The 26,731-nt window shown below is 34.5% G+C and overlaps 1 long non-coding RNA gene across 1 annotated transcript; it reads right to left on the bottom strand.

Annotated features, from left to right (window-relative positions):
* Nucleotides 1-10,791: 10,791 nt before the first annotated feature.
* LOC131575589 (uncharacterized) lies at nucleotides 10,792-24,409 on the bottom strand. Its single transcript, XR_009276812.1, has 3 exons — nucleotides 24,344-24,409; nucleotides 12,248-12,377; nucleotides 10,792-10,851 (listed from the first exon to the last, which is right to left on the bottom strand). It is a non-coding gene; the product is annotated as an uncharacterized LOC131575589 (long non-coding RNA).
* Nucleotides 24,410-26,731: the final 2,322 nt, after the last annotated feature.

Raw genomic sequence — 26,731 nt, 5'->3', positions numbered from 1 at the left:
TGGTCACCAGGCACACCAGATGGTTGTCCACCACCATCACCCCCAGGTCATTCTCACAGAGTTGCTCTCCAGCAGGTCAGCCCCCAGTGTATAATTGGTGTAGAAGGTTGTTCTTCCCCTCTGCAGGATCCTGCATCTGCCTTTGCTGAACTTCATGCAGTTCTTCCCTGCCCATCTCTCCACCCTGCTGCGGTCCATCTGAAGGGCTGCTCAGCACTCAGGGGTATTGGCCACCCCTCCCAGATTTGTGTCTACTGAACGTGCGGAAGAGGCATCTCCCCTTTATCCAAGTCATCAATGAATAAGTCATGCCACACTGGGCCCAGTAATGAACCCTGGGGGACATCACAAGTGACAGGTCCCAGCTAGATCCCCACTGATTACAATCCTCTGGGATCTGCCAATCAGTCAATTCTTAATCCACCGCATTATCCACTCATTCACTCCACACTTCCTGAGTTTGCCTATGAGGACATTGTGAGAGACAGTACCAAAAGCCTTGCTGAAATCTCAGATTTGTTTTAAGTTACTAGTTAGCAAAAATGCAGTCCACCATATCCACAGAGTTTTCCCTCTTTAGTTTAATACCAAAACATTGGTGTTTGGCAACCCTCACTGCCATGTAAGAACAGATGTCATTTGACATGCATGTAGTGAGTGGTTGACATTCCCTACCCTAATGGTAGTGGCTTAAAATCTCAAAACAGCACTACTTGCAATGATTGTGTTCACTTTCTTTGCCCACAACAGAAGAAAACGTATTTATTTTGAAAAAGAACAAGTTTTCCCATTGTGTTATTTTCCCATACGTGGTATATTATTTTTTCCAAACTTAGAGTAGCAACACCTATGTGTGTAGATAAACATTCTGATTCAGGTTAATCTAGACATCCCAATCTTGAGAATACAAGACAATATGTCACCCTTGACAATACTTTTAAGAATTCATAACCCTATATTTGGGAATATATTTTACAAAAAACATTTGAACGCAGGTGTTTCATTAAACAAATAGCTGATGAAGCTTCTGAAGTTCTGTGGATTAACCAAATAACAAGATACTCAGTCCTTCTTAGCTTATCTTTCCATTTCTTTCTAAAAACCATGAGATCTGGTTCTACATGAAAAAAGCCCTCTTTATTTGGACAGTTCACTGTGGAAAAGAAGCAACCCCAAAATTATTAACTGAAATTCAGTCCAAACATTTTTGACGGCCCATAAATTTGGATCTCACTGAAAACCTGCAGATATTTCTATACATTAGTCATCATTTTGCTTTTGTGCATATTCCTTGCACAGTGGTGAAGGGGAGTATGCTCAGGACGTGATTTCCAGTAACAGCCACCAGTGTTCCATGTGGCCACCCAAAACAGCAACTGAGATAGATGGTGTAGAAATACTTAATACAGACTATTTCTGATAGATATATATAAACAAATATATAAATTTCAATTTAAACTTGAGATCCTTTCCTTTCTCCTCCCTACTAAGAGTTTAGATACATTTGAAAACATTGTTTTATTACAAGTTTGTGAACTGTAGAATTTTAGAAAGACTGTATTTGTGCTGGAAAGATTTTAATCTTATTTAAATATGATCATCATAAAGGTGTTGCAGGAGGACTGCCTGAAATTAAGTGTGCTTATTTATTTGAAGGATACGTCGCACTGGTTTAATAATTATTCATCACTGGGAAAGATCTGCCATTCTTTGGATCAGATGTGATAAAGGTACGGGTGGAATGTATTTTAACACACATTTTTGTGTAATTTTGTGGGGTATTTGAACCATATATGTACCAGAGGAATATTAAATGAGTATTAAATAACCCACCCATTAGTTATCTCCTTACAAGAAAAATGTCAGTTAAATGGATGGGAGAAATGTATTTTAAGTAGTTTTGGAAATATGTTCATTGTGAATGTATCCTTAACTATTATTAGCTTTCCCTAAAATTTGTATTAGTTTCAGTGACATCTAAACTGGAAAGTCCTGGATCAGCTCAGTGCCTCATCTGCCTCTCCAGTTGTACCCTTCCAGGCTGCTGGAATTCATCTTTCCTCCTGGAACCTCGAATAAACATGCCACTGAGGACTCACAGCATGACTCCACAATGAAATATTTGACTAAGGTTAGAACATCTGGGAAGAGTTTGGGGACAGCATCAGGTCTGGAACTATGTATTTGAAACAAAATAATTGTGCTTGGCACTTTTGGTCTTGATCTGAACTTTTGCTTTCTGCCAGCTGGGGAAATTCATTCATGGCTGGGTTGCACTGTGGCGTCTGTGGTTTCCAGATGTATGTCCTTGTCCATCACTCTTCATTGACACACCCTGTATTGTTTTCTTCTCTTGGAAGATGTCTGTATAGCTAAGGGGTTTTATAGGCTTGAAAGCATTCTGAAATACAGCTTTTATTTTCATAATGTAACATTTACATGCAGTAGCTAGTATTAATTGTTATTTATTCTAAACTATTTTAGACCCTGAACCATCCACACGACTTCCAAATTTTATCAGTTTCCTATTACTATATTTTCTACAACTTCTTAAAATCAAGACATAATTTTTCTGATTCTCTTGAATAGACTCTTTCCATTTTCTCAAAATCTTGTTTCCTAAAAGTGAATTATAAATTGAGATCTTTTGGGTTAATGCCATTTTAAATGTATTTTTAATGTGGTTGTGACAATCACACCAGAGACAACAATTTGGGAGGAATGTAGAAAAGAAAACAACTGATTCTAATTTTCCTTTTCCTTAACTGGGTTTTGCAACACTAGAATGCATTTCCCTTTGTTTTTCAGAGCTGTGTATCTGTATAAACAAAATAGGGACATGGTGACTTACCTATTAATTGACTAGCGAATGTGATGGTTGAAAGGAACAGTCAAAATAAATACATCTATCAAATTCTAGACCCTCAAAAGCATTGAGAACTATATGCATTAGACTCTAAATCTTTTGAGGACCTAGGGAAAAATGGTATAAATAATATGACTTTAAATTAAACTAGTACATGATTAACCAAAATTCAAAATTCGCTTATATTGTAAATGTATACAATTGTATTAATAGTTTGCCAAAAGCAGACTATTTGAGAAATCATAGACTTTTGGCACCACAGAATTAATATCAGCCATTTCCCTCTATTGACCTTTGCAAGATTACTTCCATTTTACTCTAGTAAGAAAAAAAATAATTTCCCCTTACAAGAAGGTTATCATTGTGATGAGACCATCCCATTCTGTTTGGTCATGGCTTATAAGACACCCACATCACAAAAACTTCTATTGCACATGATCTTTTCCATTGTTTTGCAGAAAACAAACATGAGTACATTTGTAGCAGACATTTGTCCTTGATGAAAATATATTGAACTCATCAATGAAAAGTAAACATTCATCACTGAACAAATTTATGTTAGACAGTATTTATAGTCAACAGAATGGAAGAAGCATTTGCAGGGTGGGATTTACCTCATTCCAATGACTCATATGAATCTCATTGCAGGCATCTGGAATTAGACCACATGTATCCCAACCTCAGAGTCACCAGGCTATGGTCTTCTTTGGATCAGGACCATCTGCAGAAGCAGGAAAGTCTCTCTTATGACTGTAAAACGGTGAGACTTCACAACTGTGAACATTTAAGAGCAGCTGCAGGGAATGAAAGCAGTGTTGCAGATAACTCATGTATACCACTGGCAATATTTTTTATTCAACATCTATATCACTCATGAGTGCCCAGTGCAGCCTTGCTCATTGAAACACCTCAGGTGCTAAGCTAAAATCCAGTGAGGCAAACTAACCATGCCCAGCTTGTGATATAAAGCCATAATTTGAATATATCTCACTGAAAGCACTTTCCTTGCTCTCATAATTCCAAGTTACAGGAACACTTCCATAATTTATCAAGCAAATATTTTTGCACACTGTTCAGCTGAACTGTCTTTATTCCAAATGTTAGACAAAACTTTGTTTCCCAGAGCTCAGTTCTGGAAAATTTCAGATCCAAATAGTTTCAGACATATAAAATATTGTTGCGGTAGGAATTGTTATTGTGTCTTAGGTGTAGAGGATGTGGGAAATGGCAGCCAGCACATTGAGAGCCTACCTGAGAGAGTAGAAGCTGAAAAGCATCCTCAAATTTAGGCAGTGGTCCATCATGCCTATTTTCCCACACTAACCATATAAATAAATCTTCATACATTTTTTAAAGACTGATAAACACTGTGTTGTGACTCTGCTCAGAGAAGGCTGAAAAGTAAGATATGGCATGAGTTGTTTTTCAGTAGAAGTCAAATGACCAAAATAGTCCCTCAGGAGATGGGAGATGCTGTCCCACTAGGGAGGGTTCTATTTCTGTCTCTTCTGAGGACCACCATAACTGCAAAACTGCACAGTCTCCCAACCTAGAACATTTTTTTTTCTTTTTTTCCCTTCAATGGAGAGCTATTCAACCAGTGCTAGAATGGACAGAAAGCAAACAGAACTAACCTTGTTTGTGTGGAGTGGATGGGATTAGGAACTCAAGTAGGAGCTCCAGAAACATCCTTCCAAATTATTTCATGTTCTAAGTGCCCCCCAAATGCAATATCCTTATTTTCTTCATTCTACTTAGTGATTTTGTGTAGCTTCCCACACATACATCCATTCTAGATGACAGAAACAGCCCATTACAAAAGACATACAGATACTGAAGGCTTCTCCAACATTTATTTATTATCATTATTGTCCCAAAATTAAATAATTTCAAAAAGTTCAAGATAATTTTTGTTTAATATATAGGGTCTTACTTCTAATGAAGCACTGGTACCAGATGTAAGTTGAAAACTTGGGGTTTTTCTTCTTCTAAGGAAACTAAAGGGTCAGGAGCAAAAGAATCTTTGTTGTAAACTCAGCTCCTTTTATTGAAGGATGCATGGGCCTTTTCAAAATAAAATACACAAAAATTTTTTTTGTTCTACTTTTGAAAAACAGGTATGAATACTGTAATTTAATATTAATTAAAAATACAATTAAATATTTATTTTAATCTATTTTATAGTTTTACCCTTAGAAATTTCCCCATAGATCAGTATATCCTCGTGTAAGACCAGTCATTCAAGTGTGCATGCCTTTCTCAGATTAATTGTACTGGCATTTGATACATACATGGATCTTTCTCTCTTTAGGGATTCTAAGTAATTTCTAAGGGCACTGCCAATTATATCTGCAAGGAGCTCCAAGCCTAACTACCCAGAACATATCTGACACTTGGGAACTGAAAAAAAAAAATAGCTTTACTTAAATGGATGTTAGTATATGCCTGAAGAGGTACAAGATTCTTTTAATATATACTATTTATATATTAATTTTCAGGTTTACAGCTGATGTCCTAATTATCCCCAGTTACCAATGGACTTAATAGGAGCAAACTTAGTCCAAAATTCCTGACTGACAGAGCCACAAATTAGAGGAAAGTATGGAATTCAGTTCAGAAATTTCTGATATATTCAGAAGAATTAGTGTTTATGTTAAGTTAATGTAATTATGTTAGATATTTCTTTGGCAATTTTAAGTTTCTTACCTTTTTGAGGGAGATCAGATGGAACATGGTAATTTCTTGAATTCTCTATTCACATGGTAATTTGGATTTATAACTGCAGATCTGGGCACTGCTGAGTGAAATTCTCCTCACAACTTTAAAAGGAACTGTTTGCAAGCTAATATGCTGATTGCCATGGATTCTCTGCAAGATTTGAAAACCAGACCATTATTCTGATTGCTTATGCAGCTTAGAATATGTGGTTAAAGTGAAGTAGTTAAAGCAGTGTCTCCACAAGTTTACAAAACATAAGTGTCCTTTTACTTTTGGTAAGTGCCACCTCCATATTCATGTATGCAAGGACTCATGTTATCCCACAAAGGCATCAGATGTAAATCCACAACAACACCACAATTACGGAAAAGAAACTTCAATAAATATATGATTGTTACATAAACTTTTATCTCCTCCTGCCATATACTAACCTGCTGTGGTGATAGACATATTTTATTTCATCAGCTGATCCCATTTCTCAAGACTGAGTTCCTGAAAAATAGTTTTTTTCAAGTGAGCATATACAAGACCTAGGTAGCTAAACTACAAAACCATATGAAATCAAAAGACAGCTGGCACATTAATGATTTCTTCATCTTTAATGAGGAATAAGTATATCCTGGGTGCAAGTCCAATTTTCAAAATGTGTAATGATTTTTTGTGAATCCTCAGTGAGCTCAACACAAAAAATGAAGGATAAAATAAAACATGAAATGGCTAAAAGAAATGGTGTCACAGTGTAATAAATAAGCACAAACAATTTAGTTAGACATAAAACTTTCTTTTCCAACAAGCTATCAATTCTAACTTAATGCTCCCATTGCCTTATTCTAATGACAAAATCTATTTCAAAACATATTAGTATATTAAAATATTTACTCTTTGTATTAAGACACCCTTTCTGTTTTACAAGCCAATTTAGCAATTAATTTTCAAACTAATAGCAAATGTGTGAATTTATTATACTACTTTTTAAACCTGTTTTATTTTCCTAGAAATATATTTTTTCCATATGGACAAGATGACAGTTATAATAGTTATTACCAATATTTTTTACTGTTTTTTGATTTTTCCTGGAATTTTTATTTTTTTAACTTCATCACATCAGTAGGAAAATCTTAAATTATTTTTTGAACCTGAATATAATATATATTTTTAATTTATAGAATATCCTTATCAGACAAACATCCTCAGTGCAGTCAAAAAGAATGTGTTATAAATGATGCTTGGAATTATCAAGGGAACAAGTTTTTATTTTAAGAATATATGGTAGTGCTGAAACTTTTTTTTTTTCTCACCAGCAGACAAGAAGCAGGGGAGCATATTTCTCATTTTAAGCTTCAAAGAGACTTCTAAGAATTGCTGTCTTTGAAGCACTCCCTCCACATCCTTCCCCATACTGGTCTCCAATCCAGAATAAAAAACCATTCCTCTCCTGATGTTAGACCACTTTCTTCTAGGACTTTCATAATGTTCCTGTCAACAAATTACATAAGTACCAGACAAATCCCTTGTAGATGGTTTCCATGAACCCAAGACACTAACTTTCACTGCATCTTAAAACTTATCTCAGCTACTACTTCACAAAACAACAAGCAACAGGAGACTCTTTAAAGAGTGGGAGAAAATCTTTTTTTCTAGCTACTTTTTAAGACTGATGATATATTTTTCCAGTTTATTGACATTAAAAGAGTTAAAACTAATCAAGTTTCCTCTGCCTCTGAACATTTGTTCCCAACTTTCTGATTTATTTTTGGTTCTAAAATTTTGGTAAGTAGCCATGAATCTGGTTTCAATTGTGTGTCCCAAAGTGACAGCAGTTGGGAAATCAGTCATTTCTGTGATGTGTCTGTGCCCCATGAGGGAATCATGACCTCACTGTGTCTATTTGCATGGCCTCTTCCACATTTTGTGGCAGCTCAGATCACTCAGATGTCTTGAGCTGTCTGCCCAACCCCCAAGCCCAAAGCAGGAAAATGACTGCACAACACTTTCAGTTTAGTTTTTCATCAGAGGTAGCTTATGACAAAAGAGACCATCTTCTACACCAAAAAAAAATGGTGTTGATTTTGTGATTTATCCTTCTGTCTAACATATTCTATCTCTTTTTAACTATTACAACAAACACTTTCATTTAAGGAGACCATGACTGCCTTCTAGAAAACCAAGATTTCCGTCAGTTTTTATATAATAAAACCAGTTTTCCATCATTTTTTAAAATTTATCTTGAATAAAAATGCGACAAATTTTTGAATGTTTTAGATGCAACAAAGAACAGATTTTCCTGAGAGCATTTGCTTACCTTCTTCCCATTCATCCCAAAAGCACTTTAAAAATATAACAAACCTATTTTGAAATCTGTACAAAGGCAACCAGTAAACTTATTGAAGATGTTGCCACTGTGCATGATGATGAAATTTCTGATTTACACTGATATTTCAAATATTGTGAAGAACAAACCAGTTTTAGGGAAAAATTTCCATGTCTAACTTTAGAGATCTTAGCTTTTGGGAGGCACTATTTATACACAGAGCATTAATGTGACTGACTGATGAGATACCATCACATAAGGAAGTTCCTCCAAACATTTGGAATTACAGGCAGAATCACAGAATTATAGCTACAATATTGGAAAAGCCATATGCACAGATTTTTTGCATTTTGAACAATTAAATCCTTTCTAGTGATGCTCAGAATAGTGGTAGGAAGCTACACCATCAGCCAGAAGGAAAATAACTTCTAGCTAAGTACTAACACAGTTTGTACCATTTCTAAATGAGCAACAGTTACATCAACAACAACAACAAAATAATCTTGAGTTGATAACAGTAGAAACTAAGGAATAACATTTCATGCAAAACTGATTTGGAAAAGTCCTGTCTCAGACTAACAGAACACAGTCTTGATATTTAACAGATGTATTGCTGTATTAGCTTAAATTCTAACAGTAAGTTTTATTATCCTTACTACATACACAAGTATTTATTTTCATTTTTATTATGAATTTTCATGGCTTAAGACAACTTATTAGAAAAATCTTATTTCGGGCTTGTTTCAGAACTATTGTATCAGCTCTAGCTATTTCTTTATATCTAGAGTTGTGTTCACTAAGTCAGTTGTGGAGGTGGAACTACACCACTAAATCTGGCTTTGTGGTTTATCTCAGCAACCTCCCCATGATCTCAGAAGTCACTTAAAGCCTTACTCTGCTATTTTTCCAGGTTTAGATGTGCAAAATCCTCAGGTGTCTAAATAGTTTACTTTATGGGACACCATAAGCTGCACACCAGCGCCCTTGACCACTTCAGACAAAAAACATTGTAAACCCTGCCCAAATCCTATTGACATTTTTCTCTGCCATCATTTTAGCTCTGCCTAAATGTCTATAACATTTGTCCAAGCCTTGCAGATAAAGGACAGTGCAAACACACAGACAAAAGCAGTGGATATAAGGCAAGTCTAGAGTTTTTTGAATTAAAATTTAATAAATTGAATCAAAGCATTTATGGGACTAGAAAGGGAGAGAAAAGCTAAATTGATTGCTAAGAACAAGGTAGACATACTGGTCCAGTAAGGCCAGGTTCTAGCAAAGGGGAACTGAAGGGCTGAGAGAAGCATGTGAGGAAAGTCCTGAGACATTTGGCTATTAAGATTTCATATATAAACCAACAAGTTCTTGGAAAGCATGAGGATAAAAGGCCATAAGGTATGAAATATTTCAACTTGTGAGTTAGTCTTGCTGCACTTACCATGGAAATTTTCAATCTTCTTTGGAAGAACTTTATTCCAAAAGATATTCCCAGTGCAAATAGCATCCCTGGAGCATCTGTGAATGTCCTTATCAATATGGCCTGAAACTTCACTAGATTCCTCTGCTTGCATTCCTCATCACATTTTCCTGTTTAATGGGCTTTGAATTCCAAAGAAATGCAAAAATGCTTTTGGAGGATATGGAAAAGTGTTTACAAGCTTCCTCATGAACTGGAAAATCTGTATGATTTTCCCTTTGCAAGCAGGACTTCAAGCTACATGTGGTTGATAGTACCTAAAGGTAAACGTACATCTGGCACTCACCACAGGCAGCTAGGGGTTTCTAATTGCTATCTGTCCTTGGTTTCCCAGAACAATGTCTTGTGGGCATCATGCTGCAGTGAAGTTGTTGGAAGCAGAGAGCAGCTGTACACTCAGAGCACTTCTGCGAGACTGAGTTTTGAGAATTTCAATATAAACACAATATTTTGTTCAGGAGACACAGAAAAAGGTGTTCATGGGTGGACACGGGGGAAACCTGCAGCATGCAAGCATTAATGAGCATCTTGGATGCCTAAGGCTGCCCAGCTGTCCATGGCAAGCCAAACAGATATTGTGCATGACTCTCTGCCCTGGGAATATTGTTCTAGATAAGAGGAATGGGATGAAAACAGAGTTGATTAAATGAACTTTAGCTGTCTAATTTATGAAACTCACAATGAAGACATTTTTGAGTCCACATTTATTCCATTTTTAGCTTTTCTCAGGTAATCTAATATACAGTATACGAGACAAATGCTAAGTGTGTTAGTCTCTCTGCACTATTTTTTGCTGTGAAGGAATATATAGGTTCTTCTAATTCACTTAACCCTCCAAGTAAACAATATCTTATTTAACAGGTCCTCTTCTCTTCTAGGGTTTAGTTGTATTAATCCATAGCCTACAGAAGAATTAAATGTAGCCAGTGCACCAAAGCAAGGCACCCAGGTTGGTTTGCACCATCAGTACAAGAGCCTGAGAACTTTCTCTCCCTTCCTTCTTCAGCTTCTCAGTAAATTTAATAGTCCCTTCTGCCCTACACTAGGTAGGAGAAACAGTGATAGTAAGAATGTGCATCCCATCCACACTGACAATCAGAAACAAGCCACCATGTCACAAGCAGCTGAAAAGCCACCACAACTTATCATAAGTGGCAGGAGCCATTGCAATCCAATCAACCCTGACTGCCCTTAAAGCAGCTCTATGACAATTCAAGCTCCATTTCTGCTGCCCTACAGGATGTGTGCCTTAGTTTGTCCCATTTCTTACCTTATGTGTATTTAAAGCATCACACCACACACAGTAGAAAGCCCACAGAGTTAGAAAACGTTCAAATGTAAGGAGTGAGGAAAGACTTCAGTCATTGCCCTTAAGCCTACTTACCTAAAGGGTGGAGATTTGTCACTGCTTCTAAAGATCCAACACATGCTTTACATCCAGCAATCAGTCATATTCTTTTTCCTTGGAATTCCTTTCAGCTGGCATGAAATACTATTTTAAATGATTCTGCTGTTGTGCTTATTATATTTTAAGACTTCTTTTAAGATATTCAGAACTACAACAGACTAGAGGCTGAAAAGATGTAGGCTAAATCTGACAAATCAGATTTAATCAACATCCAGATTTTTCTTCAAAATAATTAATGCCATCAGGCAACTAGTGAATATTTCTGTTGAACACGGTACATTAAACAAAATTTTTAGCCTGAAATTTGGAAACAAAATTTCTTGTCCTTTCTGTTCAAGATGACTAGGATAATTAATCTACCTAAAATTAAACTGGATATATAATAATCCCTTTTTAGTCCATCTTTATAGCCTTTTTAAGCCATGGGCAGATTTCACACACATTTAACATTAAGCTGATATCTCAAGCACAATAAAATTCCTAAAGACTAAGGAAATGAACAGCTTGATGAGGGTGTGAAAAGTAGTGTGATTGTGTTGAGACTGAAGAAGAAGTGAGGGAGTTCAGACACCTTCAGATAAGCAATCAGTAATGATTAACCTGCCAATTAGCCCTGCATTCACTGATCAGATGCACCACCATAGTTCTTGCTCAGTGAAAGTGTTAGGGAGACTTGAGAAGGCATGAGGTGTATTGCAAAGCAGAAGAGACTTTGAGCTCAACCCCACTGCAAACTCTGTTTTCTTAGTATAGTGCTTGTAAATATATTGCTCATGAGACTGGTCTCAAAGAGCAAAGCTAAGAGAACAAAAACTAAAACAATAGAAGAAAAAAAAATTAAAAATTGGATATTATTTTGATATAAACTGTAATATCTGTACTATATTCATTCAGAAGTAAGGAGACTCATTTGTTTTAGTATGACCCAAGCCAAATATTTCTTCCAATTTTTCCCTTTGTCTACAGAAGCGGTTATACAAACAAGAGATAAGTGCATTAGGTAGATGACAACTATGCATAAAGAGCCATGTCAGACACTCTGCCATGAAGTCCAAGGCTGCAGTTATGAACAGAATGTTTGCAAGGGGCACTGCACACAGCAATGGGACAGCAGCTGAGCCACACTGTTCCTGTGCCACTGTACCAGACATTGTTGAAATAATAATTTCATATTAAAGAGATGTTATATTAATAGCAAAGAATATATGAAGCAATTCAGGCATCCAGGTATTATCTTTATAGAACAAAAAGTTTTAGTTTTCTTCCTGGGTTTTTCTCTTTCTTCCCATTTGCAGGTTTGGGAAAGCTCACAGAATTACAAGATTACAGAAAATTCAGTGACCATAAGGATGTCAAGATGATATAAGTATAAATAAGAATAATATTTTTTTTCCCACCCAAATTAGCTCATATTGCCATTTTTATTTACTGTGAATATAAAATCAGCTCTACATTCATGCTACTTACGGTACAATGCTGGCTGTAGTCCAGAAATGGCATTAAGTTATTGTGTCTTCAAAGAGATTTTGATGCATAGATAATTTCATAATCACACCAAAACAGTATAGCAATTGGACATAAAAACTGTACAGGCCACCTGTAATTAGAGATGGAAATGGCAATTAGGTTGTGTTAGATATTTTTGCCAATGTGCATGCATGATAGTCAAATTTTTAACTTTAGGCTGAGTATTATCAGGCTAAGAATGGAAATTCTATTTGGATTTTGGACTTTTGATATGACACATATGTCAAGTGATCCGTAAAATGCAAAGTTTTACATTTTCCTACCAGATAAGCCTTATATAGCTTTCTAAGAAGGAATGCATTCATTCGGTTGTACTTTAAACACCTTGCAGCAGGGAAAATTTCATCTTACATATAATGACATAAAATTTCCTGTTACATATTTGTTATATGTATGCTGTCAACTTCCTTTGCAGCAGTGTTAATAACCATTGGCACAATTCTATTTCGACTTTTTTCTTGCAGCCACTGAAGTCTTTGTCCCAGATTGTATCCTATATCAAGGTGTTAATTTCAGAGCTATTATCTTTAGTTTAAAATCAATCAGTTATTGGTTTTTTCCACCTCAAGTTTTGTTCTGCTTTATGATCTTCTCCTTAAAGACTGATGTTAAAACAATGCCAGACTGAGCTAAGTTGATTTCTTCAGAAATGTGAGTATTTCTCTGTTTGCCTAGCTAGTGAGCTTTGTCATTTTATGCATATGTTGAGAGAAGTCAAACAGGTTTTAAAAAGTCATTAAAGATTGAAGCACTATTTTTGAACATCTGTAATCTCCAAGCTATTCTCTCTAAATAGAAGTGTTTTTGCACAAGAAATGGCTGCTGCAAAGTCCTCTGAAATAGCAGAAGAAGATTAACTAGCTGTTAAAATTCCAGAATCTACTTAATGGAAAACATGGATGTCACAATATTCAGCTAAGCCAAAAGCCTAAAACTAGAAATATACATTCTCTTTTTGAAGTATAAATTCTGAGTATGCAGTCAATGTGATCTGAGCTAACAATACTCTTTTAGATTCACCCAGACACAGTAAAATCAACTTTACCCTATAGAAGATTATTAAAGTAATTCTGAATCAGAGTTGTAGGTGACACCTGTTGGGATGAAAGTATCAAAAGCTACATGCCAGTGAAAGTATCATGTTCCTATCTTAAGCCATGTAAAAAAATATTTTTAGAAAAAATCCCACTGTTATTTCCTGCAATATAATTTTAATAGTAAAATTTAATGAAAATAGTTTTCCCTCACCAGTCAGCAGTTGATGCTACATTGAAATTATTAACCTTATTTCATATTTTTATAGTGTCACACATCTGATCATAATATAGCAATATAATATATATTATGATTTTATGGTAAAAATACCACACAGAATGCCAAGATAGTCCTGTCTCATTAAAATTAAATGTAATAAAATAAGAATGAAATACATGTTGGAATGTTTCATTGCTATTATTTGTATATTTATCCTTAGTTGCCCAACTGTTTTCTCTAGATCAATTGTCTGTATTAATCTAGTGAGAATTACTAAGAATTTAGGTAAAACACCTTTATTTTTACCTTGCTCTTCTTCACACTTATTCTAAGAAATGGGATATGTAAAATTTTATATCAATTTTTATATTATCACACTTCTCAGAACTGATTTGGACAGAGTTATGCTGTTTGGCACCAGTTCAAACATTGGAATATCCCTCTTTCTATGTAAATAAGGATAACCTTGGAAGGATTTATCGATGACAACATATCACCTTTCTATGTTTTTCCTGTAGGAAAAAATTATGCACCATGCCAATGCCAAAGGAACTGTAAAAGTTCCCATATGGTTTTAACTATACAGAATTCTTAAAATACAATGATATATTTTCTTGACTATAAGCCATTTAAATGGAATCTATTTAGAATGTCTTATTAATTTTTCATTCTGGTTATAGTCTCATTGGTCTTGTTTTAAGAACTTTTCTCCAAAATAGTAAAAATCCCAGCCTGTTTTTAATTTGCTGCTAGGTTTTTTTTCTCTTTTACCTCACACAGGACAAAGCCTCAAGCCTCCATTAAATGTTGATTTGACAGGGAAATTAATAATGTTTTTTATCTCCATCTTTAGAAATGTAGTGATAAATTTATGGTAAATGTCAGTCTGTTCTGAAATGCAGCCATAGTGCACCAAGATAAAAAATCTGCTTGCTAAGGAAAAATTATTAACAGACCATGAGAGAACAGCATATAACAAAAAAAGAAGATTAAAAATAGAGTTGGGATCTCATTTCACATCTTCTCATCACAAATCAATTTTAAACATACTATGTAAGTTCTGGTACATAACTGAAAACCCCTAAACTTTCTAATTGTTAACTCTTAACAGGAAGTAATTCAGACAAAAACTTCATGTCTTGTACGTCATATATAATGTATGTATATAACAGGGATAAAACTGTATCTTTTATGTGTAGGCATGCATAAATTTTTCTTTACATGTGTATGTGTAATTAAATAATTTAATTTAGTATTTCACATTAAAACCATGCCCTTTGTATCACAAATATGTATCACAAATTTGCTTATGTCTCATAACAGTTCAACAGCAAGAACTGAGCAGTTCAAGCAAGTAGCCGGGAGATCATGAGTCTGTTTTGAAATACAACAATCTAAAAATTTAGGTAGTTTTTTAACAATATCAAATTTTGATTGATCAGAAAGTACTTTTTAAAATACAACACATTAAAAACATTTTTTCTAAAACTTTCATTAAAATTTGAAGAGCACAATGAAATGTAGCATGGTATATTCACAGAAACATAAAATGCCAGGTTGAAACACACTTCAAGGATCATCTGGTCCAATCTTTTCTGTCAAAACCATGGTCTAGACAAGATGGTTTAGCATCCTGAAAAGCCATATCTTAGAAGAGTGCAATGTTGGATAATCCACCATTTCTGCAGGGGAGGTTATTGCTGATTGTGAAAAATTCTCCTCTTGTGTTCAATCAGAATCTCCCCAGGAGTAATTGATAATCAATCAAAAGGGGTTTAAAGGGATTTTGTTACAAACCTGCTCTTAAAAGTGTTACCTTTAGCATTAACCATTCTGCCAATTCTAGTCTTGTTAAAGCAGATCTGCATAGAGGAGAGGTTGATATTTGTAGCTGAAAACAGGGCTAAAGTTTCCATGACCTTGACAGAAGGCTCTTTCTCTCTCAAAAATCTCAGTGTCTAGAGGAAATGGTGAGATTTTCTGAATCTTGTGTAGAAATTAGAGAACTCTACAGGCCCAGATTGAGCTGGGACTGTCATAAGAATGTGTTGAAAAGAAGTAAAATGTTTCCCAGTTTCTGGATCTATACCAGCAGCCTCTGAAACATCTGTCAGAGGACGCAAAAAGTGCTATTAGCACTAGCTAAGGAATAATATGAGGAAAGTTGTAGCCTCAAGGATGGTGTGAAGCTGTCAGCATGGAGATCTGTCCTAAGAACATACTCCATGACTTATAGGACATATTCTTACTCCTCTGTACCAGGTTGTGATTCACAGAAGATAATTCTGTCCTTTAAGAGAAATTGTTCATATTATCTATAAGAAATAAAGTGCAAGAAATTACTTGTTCTGTTATTTCCAAAGTCAAGGATTGTTGGACAGCTTTAATCCATGCTATAAGTGACCTGGTTGCAGTCTGGAGAAGAGCAGATACATCTCTGTTGGGCCTCGTTTTATCTATTTCAGAAGTTTATTCCAGAATAAGACTTCCATGATAGTCCAGGGAAAAACTCCAGGCAGACATTATAAAAGTCAGAGGCCTCTTAAAGTGACAGGGCGAGTCCCATATTTTACAGGGCAAATAATATGGAATTCACCCTGTCCTATTCAGGATGAAAATGCAAGTCAGCAGCTTGTTTATGTTGCCTCTGCCAGAGCTACTGACATACTGTCTCTAGATTTTAGTTTCTGCTATTAAGTTAAATATGTAATGCATATGTTCATAGCTGTCAGCATCTATAGAAAAGGAAGGTTTATTCCTTTGTGTGTGTATGAGTGGAGATCTGTCTTCTAAGATTTATAGTTCTTATGCATGATTTCTTCATCAGTTATCAATCAATCTGACAATCAGTAAATTCATCTGTTGTTCTTTCTTGCACTCCCAGAAATACAGAATTAATATATTTACTGGAGGAAGAGAAAAATCGTGAAATTCACTTTACTTGACTACACTATGAGTGAAATAAAAAAAGAAAATAAATGCCTTCAAAATTATTTAGTTGCTACCATGTTTGCCATGACATCACCTCATTGTTAGCTATGTCACAGTGGATTAGCAGCAAAATATTTTCCTAAATTAAATAAAATTACTCAGAGTTTATATGTTCTCCTTCCTGTCCCTTTGAACATATGTCGTGGTTTTAAACATACCTGCACACCAGATTACCTTTCCTACTTTAATGATTTTCTCCTTGTCAAACTGATTAGGCAATGTGACTGCTAATCTTTGGAGACACCAGATGCCAATAATTCTTGCAACAGTATAGTGGTAAGTACTGCAATTGGAAATTTGCTGTTGATAATGCATACAACTCTCTCAGAATGATAAGTTTATATTAAACTCATAAAATTCCATCTTCTCCCATTTTGTAGTTCAGCTGAAGAGTGGAAACACTCCTGCCAAATATTTCAGGCTTGTCTCTGAAGCCTTAAATCCACAAGTTAGAAAAAATCTGCTGAATACACAAAGCTCATAATGATTTCAATAATATTCTGGATTCCTGGTACTTCTTATGATTTATTTTCAGTTCAAAACTTAATTTCAGGCAACTATATTTTTTAAAAAGTCTATTTTCATAGAGCAGAGTCTGCCAGACTGGCTTCTGACTAAGGTATTTCCCAAAAGGCTGCTTAGCATTTGTGCACTAGAAAAAGCTACAAAGCACTTAGGAAAACATGAATCACTATATTTTCATTCTCTGTTTTATTAAATCCCATTTCAATGTTACTGTAAATTGAACATTTTCCTCCTCATTTTGACATTTTCCCCTTTCCACCCAATAGAATATCTCCTCTTAACATTCTTTTCTTTTCATTCTGTCCATATACACTTCTGATTTTCAAGATTCTACATTTCATTCAGTTTTCAGTTCTACATGTTGAACTTCCTATGGCAAGAGAAAAATATTATTCAGTATTTATTGAATGATTTGGGTGGTCAATAGGCTTTTATTCAGTTGCTCACAGTTGTCACAATCTCTATTACTTTATTAGTATTTTATACAATATTCTTCAAACTGCTTCATCTTTGTTTCAAAATAGTTCCCACTTGCAGTGTTGCTGGCTCGATAAATCATCAATCCTATTTTTATAATATAAATATAATATTTATAAAATTCCTCAGGTCACTAGATCATGAGTTATTGCTCATATTTATAATATGTAGGGTTGAAAATTGGACTCATTGGGACACCCTACGACATCTAGTCATTTATATCACCAAAAAATTAATGCAGATTTGATATACTTTCATATAATAAGAAAAAAATATATGTTAATGTAATTTTGTCTTCATCTTATACAGCTAAAAGTGGCTATAAAGAAAAAAATCAGCACAGATTGAATAAATACCTAGTAAATAATTTTACTACTACTACTACTACTACTACTACTAATAATAATAATAATCTGATAGATAAACATTTCCAGAATCTCCATGCAAATTCAACTGATCAAGCTGTGCTCCTATTTCTTATTTGTTATCCTACAATTTGGTTTATATTATTATAAATTAAATTATAGCAAAACTGATATTTCATACAAACCTTTAAATAGAAATTTGGAATTAACAAGAGGAATGGTATGTTCATCAGTACAACAGTAATGATGACATTTGATTTTACCACATAATACACTGCACATGGATAATAAATGATATTACTAGTGAAAAAATCAAATCACACTCTATTTTATACAATTCTTCTCCTATTGTAGATATATGTATGGTTGCAGTTGAGAAATAGGATGTCTAAGAATACCCATAGTAGGGAGCAATGTAAGCTGAGCCATCTGGGATGGCTGATCTTAAAAAAAAACTGTTTTCAGGTAGAGTTCTGTAGACAGCATTAGAAATATGAAATACCAAATCTTCCATTTCTAAGTTTTAAATTAAAACTTCTGATCAATCATGAAAAGGAGAAATTTTGTGAAAACAGCACCTACAGACAATCTTTCAATGTCAGTAATATCTTAATTTTTCTAAAATAATTTACTTTTTCTTTTTTGAACACCATACAATTTTTACCCAGTATCAAGTACTTTCTGTCATATTAGGTTAATTACCTCACTAATCTGACTGATGTGTCTCAGGACACTGAAAGCTTCTTAGAATCAAGTTGTGGTTTATCCTGAGTTCCATTTTAAATCTCCAGTGTACTTTTTCTGTAAGACCTCTGACTCCAAAGATAAAAGCACAGAAGGATTATAGGTGACAGTTAATCTGATAAGTATTTTGGGTTTATTATGATTGCATATTTAATAACCATGCATTTAATTCTGAGTTATATTAATATGTAACTTTACTTTCTATAATGATGTTATATATTGAAAAACTAGTTACTAAATGACATTATCTAGGTAATATTTTTTCTTCTTCATATCACCTGGTCTTATGTAAAAATCTAGTACTAGAGGATTAATTTTATTTCATACTTTTTGATTTAAAATTGATATTTCAGTAAATGAAGCCATGCTGAACCTGATTTAAAGCCTATTGAAATCACTGGGAAATAGTTCATTTATTTGGATGAATTAAATTACCTTAACAATTAGAAACAAAAATACACTAAGCAAAATTTTTCAGTTAAGCAAACGGCTCAGTGATTCTGTGATTCTATGATTCTATGTTTGGAGTTGTATTTTAGGTTTTTTCTTAAAGAAAGAATTAAAATTTTCCAGTTTTTCTAATTATTTGAGAATCACTAGACTGAATTACTTTAAGGCTATTTAAATGTTATGACTGTGAAGCAAAATATGAAGTAGGGATACAGTGCAAATGTGCCATCCTAGTGAATTTTAAAAAATATTCTAAACCCTATTTTTCATACATAGGTTATTTTTCTACACTTCATGTGAGTATTAAAATATGTATTAGGGAATCATGTTAACATATCAGTCCAACTCAACTGTATACCACAATACAAAAAAAAACCCCACTTTATCAACAAACAACACATTATCTGTAGTGCATTAATGTGATATGTATTTATGTCTTCAAAGTCAAATAAAGTCAGTTTAATACATTTTGCTTTCTATTCTTCCTGCAGCTTGAAATTGCCAGATGTTTTACACTGGAATAACATTTACTTTAGAATCCCAAATCAAATTTTACTTCCGATTCCATCTTTTCAAATATTAAATATAATGGGCAATTTAATAATTTTTTTGTTATATCTTCTAGATTGAAGTTGTTTCTTTGTCTTTCAGATCCTCTTTATATTAATAGATTAAATTTAGATCTTGTCACTACATGGGTAATGATAGAAAAATGTCATGCACTAGAAAAAATTAATTTTTAAAAATTCTAGTGCATAAATGGAGCAACTAGTAATTTATTTTAGTAAGTCACAGAAATGGAGCAGTGATTTTTCACATGAGGTATATAAGCGTAGCTTACGCATGTTTGCATCAAATACAGGATAAACTCTAATTTTTATAGTTATATGCAATGAATTTGATTCTGTCAAACATTTTACAGGTTGAGTAATAATGGATAACTTCTGTGTCAGCCATGCCTCCTCCCATCTACTGTAAAAATTAGCCCTGCCCAGGCTGGAAGCAGAACGCATGCATGTCATCCTTTTAGTAGTTTTCTTTACATAACTAAGAGCAAGTTTTGGAGTTAGCAGGGCTAAGAACCAATCTACCAGAATATTCTATCACAAATAAGGGAGAACAGTTTACCTTTGCCATGCAGGATATTTAGTTTTTCATTAATGTAGCAGTACTATAATTATAGATTAGTTGAGTATAGATTGGAATATGTTAACTTAGAAGCTTGAAGATACTTAATGGAAGATATATGTCTTAAATATAGATAAACTATTAAATCAATGGAATATGGTGTCTCAGTTTACTCTGGGGTCATGCATAACATATATAGCTAGTGCATTAAATTAAAGATTTTCTAATTTAAAGATGAAATTTTATTGAAGAACACCTTTTCACACCTGTCTTCCAAGAGGACAGTGAAGTACTCATTTTACCTTGTAGGACACTATTTATTTTCTGTTGAATTAACTGATTCATCAGCTTGTGCTTTGTCATTTCAGCTCTGTTCAAACATGGTTCACTGCTAGAAATTTGTGTGTGTTTTTAAGGGGAAAGTTCCATTTCTGAGATGCTTGTAATTTGACAGGTAAATTAGAATCTCAGTAAGTCATAACTCAAGGGTAAGTTGTCATTGCCTGGATGCTGAATATGTGATCTAGCTATGTCAGTAACAGGATTAACAAACCACATTTTCAGTAAATTAGTAAGTTCCTACACTTTGAAAAAGATCTTTCAGGATGATCCCAGTTATCACTGATAAAAGTTTTGCCTCATAGTATAGATATTTTTAGACAACCTGGAGATTTAAACTCCCTTCTTATATGTTCATTTTATTGGAGATCTGACTCTAGGTTACCTGATGTTACATTTTAATTAATGTTGACCGTTTACTTTTTCATTGTCTTCTAAGGCTGAAGCTGCTTTGGCTGCAGCAGGGACTGCAGTCTTACTGCTGCTCCTGGAAGTGGCTTTGGGTTCTCTTCTAAGCTTCAAAGGCACAGGCACAGCATAGAATTTAGAATTAGTTCTCCTCATTGCAATTACATAGCACTTCAGTAAACAATGCATTTTTTTTTATTCTATGTTCTATATTCCACATTAAATAATAAGAAATGCATGTTCATTATTACCTTGAGCAAAAATACATTTCATACTCTAGTAAGGTTTTTTATATTTTCATTTATGTTTTTTATCATTCTTTATACTGGTATTTTTTTTGCACTTGATTTCAAACATTTTTCTTTTCTTAACTGATTTTGAAGACTATATGGTATTTTTATTCTTACTATATTATAGAAAGACGTCTCATTGTGTCAATAAATATCAAATGTAGCAGTAAAAACACTGAGTATGAATCAATACCTGAATCTGAATGCCACAGCTCTATAATCTAACATTTCAATTTTACTGTAGTAACAAAAAATGTACCAATGACAAAGTTGACATTAGTAGTAGCTTTAGCAATGAGAGAATAAAGAGGGGAAATCTGACAATCTGAGACAGCTGTATAAAGAAATATTAGTGCAGGATAAAAAGTAAAAATATCCTAAAAGTGAGCAAAATTACTGAGCAAAACAAACCACCATCAAATAAGAACTTTTTCTACAAAGGCTCTTGTTGTTTCTGAAGCACACAATTAATAACATCAATAATCAACTATAATGTGTTAGCCTAGACCTATTTTCTCTTAATTTTTTTTCCAGATTACACAGTATAATTAAAAATACATTTTTACAGCAAGGTTAATAATATCATGGATTGTAGATAGGAGTGGATCATTGTAATAATTCTGATTTGGCCTCCTATAACACAGGTAAAAGGGTTTTCATTTTAATGTTTTGATATTTGATTCAGGTTTCCATAGAGGAAATTCAATCAGAGAATGGAAGTAGATATGAGCTATAATTTCTGTGTATGCATCCTGGTCTGCCATTTGTCTTCAAAGTGAAAGTTCTTGACTTTTGCTTGTTTGTTTTATCCTTCTTTTATTAGTTAATCCAAAGATTAGTGGACAGGTTTGAGCACAGGTGAATAGCTCCATGAGCATGCACATACTTCTACCTTGTTAACATAGGCTAACTCAGTGGTACTAGAATATGTAATAGTTGATATATTTATTCACCTCTGTATATAAACATCCTGTCACTGGAGTTTATAAATTAAATTGTTGGTCTTTCTTTTTGTGTTGAAAAGATCTGTGAAATACAGGTTGAACCTCCTATCTTGTAAATATCTTCCACTTGCAGATGTAATGTGATCCTCTAGCAAGTATTGGCAATATTGCTGATCTCACTTTAATATGCTGGATATTTTCTTATCATGGCATAACCAGTGTACAGCTACAGATATCTCACAGTCTTTGTCTGACACCATTTCTCACGATGCTCCATCCGTGAAATCTCATCCCACATCTTTGGCAAACGGGTCACTTATCTTGTATGATAAGAGACTGCTGTTCCTAACTCTTGGAGAGCTTTGAATCAGTGATGAGTGTAACTCCAATATAAATAACAGTGGCCATAAACAGTTTATCTTGCCATGATAAAATATGTCCCTGCAAAATTAAAGAATATCACAAGTCAGACATGATTAGATTTTCATTTTTTATGTTACCATCTGCAAGTCCTGCAGAGTTTTGAAGGAGGGAAAAAAAGAAAATTTATTTCCTTCCTGAAAGTGACTGTGTTTCTCAAATGCTACAAAACCTGCATGTTGCAAGATCATACAGTTTAGGTGTCTGCTGTGTTCTTTTAGGTATTTCATCTTCTAAGGCCTTGTTTACCTCTTTGGCCCTTGATTCAGAGAACCCTCGTGACTTACAACAGCTGGAGCTAAGCACATACCTTTACTCAGTCTGTGATAAAAACTCGTTTATATTTCTCTGTTTCACTTCTAGAAATGAACACCTCAGTACAGTGAAAAATGTGAGCATGGTAAAAGGAGGTATTAGTGCTGCATGAATTAAACTGAAATATGTGTGTTTCTCGTGCATAATTAAAAGACGGCATCTTGCCCAGACATATCAGAATTCTGGAGCTTTTTCACACAAGATCAGACATGGTTGTTAAATCACAGTTTATTTTTCTATTAATCTATCTCATCCCTTGGGCTATTCATGCTAAAATCAGTTTATTTTCACCTTTGAAGACTAAACATTATGTTTCTAGTGTGTAATAAAAAGGTTAAGGAAGCTGATGATATTCTGCTGTTTTGCTGGAAAGAGGGTATTGAACTTTAAAATGTCTCTCAATAATAAATACACAACGACTCTTCATGTGGCTATCTACACAAAATATTGGACACTATTTATCTCATGTTGGAATTAGAAAGTACAATTAGAAGCCAAGAATTCTTGAATTTTATGTATTGATCAGATAAAATTTACTCCACCTTCACCCCTGAGAAAGTCACTTAACTGTTCAACATTTTTTTCATGTACTTCCCCTAAAGTACATGGTAATTATTAAATTAAAATTATTAAATTAAGATTATTAATTAAAGTAAATGGTAATTATTTTCTTCACAAAGTACTGTGATAGTGAAAGAGTGTGCTCATTACTTTGTTTGCTAACCTCTTTGCAAGAGACCTGTCTATAAATCCTCAGGGGTTTTTTGAGTGTGATATCAGTGAGCTAAATTTACTTAAGTTATGCCTCACTGATAGAACTGATAGCATGAATGGGATTTTCTAGCAGAAGAGATGCTGTAGGAAAAAGTCCCATAGGAATCAACACAACAAACCTGTTTAATTCATATTTTAATAAAGCCAAGGCAATTTAGCAACTTTAGGTTTCCTATCTCAACAATTTGGAAATCACATTTTTTGTTGTTTCTGTATAATCCTTCCATCTCCTGCATCTTGGTTATTTGAAGAAAAGACTTACTCACTTGCTATAAGCTCAAAATATTTTAAGTCAATATTCCTCTTTGCTACAGGGAGGAGAGTTTAAATACCAGAATTAATTACAAATCTTGTGTGCATCATGAATCATAGTAATCATTGTATCACTAAGAAGATTTTTTTTCACCTTCCTTCTTCATATTTTAATTTGTCTGTATCTTCAGTTCATGAACCTGAATGCTTTCATAACAATATTAGGCCAGGGTGCCTCTTTTTCCTCTGTGCAAATATTCAGTACAACTTCTCTGGGTTTTATTGTTATCTTCTGCTTACTTTCACCATTTTCCCCCTCATTTTCATTACACTTTTAGTGTTATCTCCCCTTATTCTTACCTTCTTACAAAGGTTTCTTTTCTCTTTTTTTTAATGCTTTCTTCCTTCACACTTACAGCTCTACCTACAGAAGTAATGAACCAAAACACGTTTTGAGGATGCAGAGTTAAAATATCCTGCTGTTTTTCCTCTTGTAAGGCTTCAGAGCTCAGGATTTGTTTTTCAGGTAGCCCTGTCCCACAAAGCTATGATTTTACCTTTAAAGTAGATGACTAAAAAGTTCACCTGGCTCCTGTGGGACACAATTTTGAGAAAAGCTGTTTGCATTGCAAAACTCACAAAATCTTATTAATGAAAAGAGCCACTCTGTGGAAGGTCCAAAGATGAATGGAAGGATCTGGGAATATGTACATCACTACATGGTAAACAAGGGAATGTAGTGATAGGACCAGGAGGAATGACTTTCAACTGAAAGAGGGCAGATTTAGGTTAGATACTGTGAAGAAATCATTCCTATGCGGGTGGTGAGGCACTGGAACACAGTGCCAAGAGAAGTCATGTTTGTACCATCCTTGGAAGTGTTCATGGCCAGGCTGGATGGGGCTTTGAGTAACCTGGCCTAGTGAAAGATGTCCCTGCCCATGGCAGGGGGGTTAAAACTAGGTGATCTTTAAGGTCCTTTCCAATCCAAACCATTCTATAATTCTATGAAAACAACACTACTGCTGGTTTCTGTACTTAGTGAAATATTTGCAAGGATTGTGAGCTCAGACACAAGCTATAAGGAATTACAGAAGTCCAGACAGGAATTTGAATGACTGGAACACCACAGTCAAAAAACCATCTGGTTTATGTGGTTTGGCTCTTTAATTAATCTCATTTTCTAGATGAGAAATTCTGGGGGAGTAAAAGGTTCAAAAGGATCACTCAGACTGTGAACAGACCTCATCACATAGCGACATATTTGGTTTTTAGGGTGATGTAATGTTATTTGGTAAGCTCTCTTTGTAATCTTTTGCTGTTCTCTAAGACTATACTGAAAGGGCTAGTTTGTGGTTTTTTTAATCAATTTCTGCCTGATATCTCCATTTTAAAGAGAAAAGCTGGGAAAAAAAATCATGGTATGAAATATTGTCTTTTCTTTGGTCAGGAGAAAGTTGTTTTTCAGCATGTCCATTGCCCTCCATAGTTTGGACTATGAGCAGTCTAGACATTTGATGTCCAGTGGACCTGGAGATTGTTTAGGAGGTAATTTTAAAGTAGTTTTTTGTAAACTATCCAGTTTCTGATTTGTTTTAAGACAGATTAAAGATTTTCTGCAACAATTGAGTATGAATTATTCCTGCTGCAAACTATAAGCACATTAAATTCAACAAATTTTATTGTGTAATCTATAAAGATCATAAATATACACATACTTCAATGAAAGATTTATATGACCAATCTTTTGAGAGATTACTGCAGGATCCTTTCTGCTTCTGTCAGGAGATATGTTTGCTTCAGGAATTGACACAGAGCAAGAAAACAGACTGTTTTATACACCCCAATCATAATTTGCAGGCTTAAATTATATAGCTCTGCAGAAATATCTAAACCCCACTTGTTTGTTTTGTAAACAAGCAGACAAAAAACCACAGCTACAGATAATCAATTCACTATTATGTCTGAGATTCTTCAAAGATGAATAATAATGCAAGTCTCCTGTCCCACCACAAAACCTAAGTATCTGTTACATGAATAACAACCAGCTATTGAACAAAATAAATAAACCAAAAAGTGCCAAAAACCCTAAACCAAGCCAAACCCAAAATGGAGCAATAGCTCGTGCCTCTAAACTCAACTCGAGCCCTATGAAAGCTGGGTTCACAGTCCATCAAAATGTGAACAAGGTCACCCTAAACTAACAGAAGAGCTTGTATAGATGACAAAGCCTCTAGAACTATTTGATATAAAAGCTACCTAAAAGACACAGAACTCTTCACAAAGTTTAGAGGCACCTGTTAGAGGATGCAATGGGCAGAGAATGTTGAGTCCTAATACCAGATTGAATAAACAACATGATTGAATATCCATTTGGTGGTTAGGGAAAGTGCACTCAGGAGCACCTCCACACAGGCCATCTGCTGCAGGCACCTCTCTTTCCAAAGTGCTTTTCCTCCCGAAGCACTTGTGTGCAAGAGGGAAGGCATCACCTGACATTCATGGAAGGCTTCCAGCTTAACCCATGAACACACCTGAGAGCGATTCTCTCTTCTGCACCACAAGCAGAAGGAAATTCTGGGAGGTGGAACTGCAGTCAAATGCCACAGTTAGGAAAAGGCCATGGTTTCTAAATTCAAAGGATGTCTGTGCAAAGCAGTTCAATCAGCTGACATTTTTGACTGGTTTTATCTTCTTAAAATAAATAATGCTGCAAAATCAATCAATCATTCATTTGAATAACTAAAA

The sequence above is a fragment of the Poecile atricapillus genome, chromosome 1 (genome assembly GCF_030490865.1).
Source record: "Poecile atricapillus isolate bPoeAtr1 chromosome 1, bPoeAtr1.hap1, whole genome shotgun sequence".
NCBI classification, from domain to species: Eukaryota; Metazoa; Chordata; class Aves; order Passeriformes; family Paridae; genus Poecile; species Poecile atricapillus.
The sequence above is the reverse complement of the archived record's forward strand: the minus strand, read 5'-3'. Positions and strand labels throughout refer to the sequence as shown.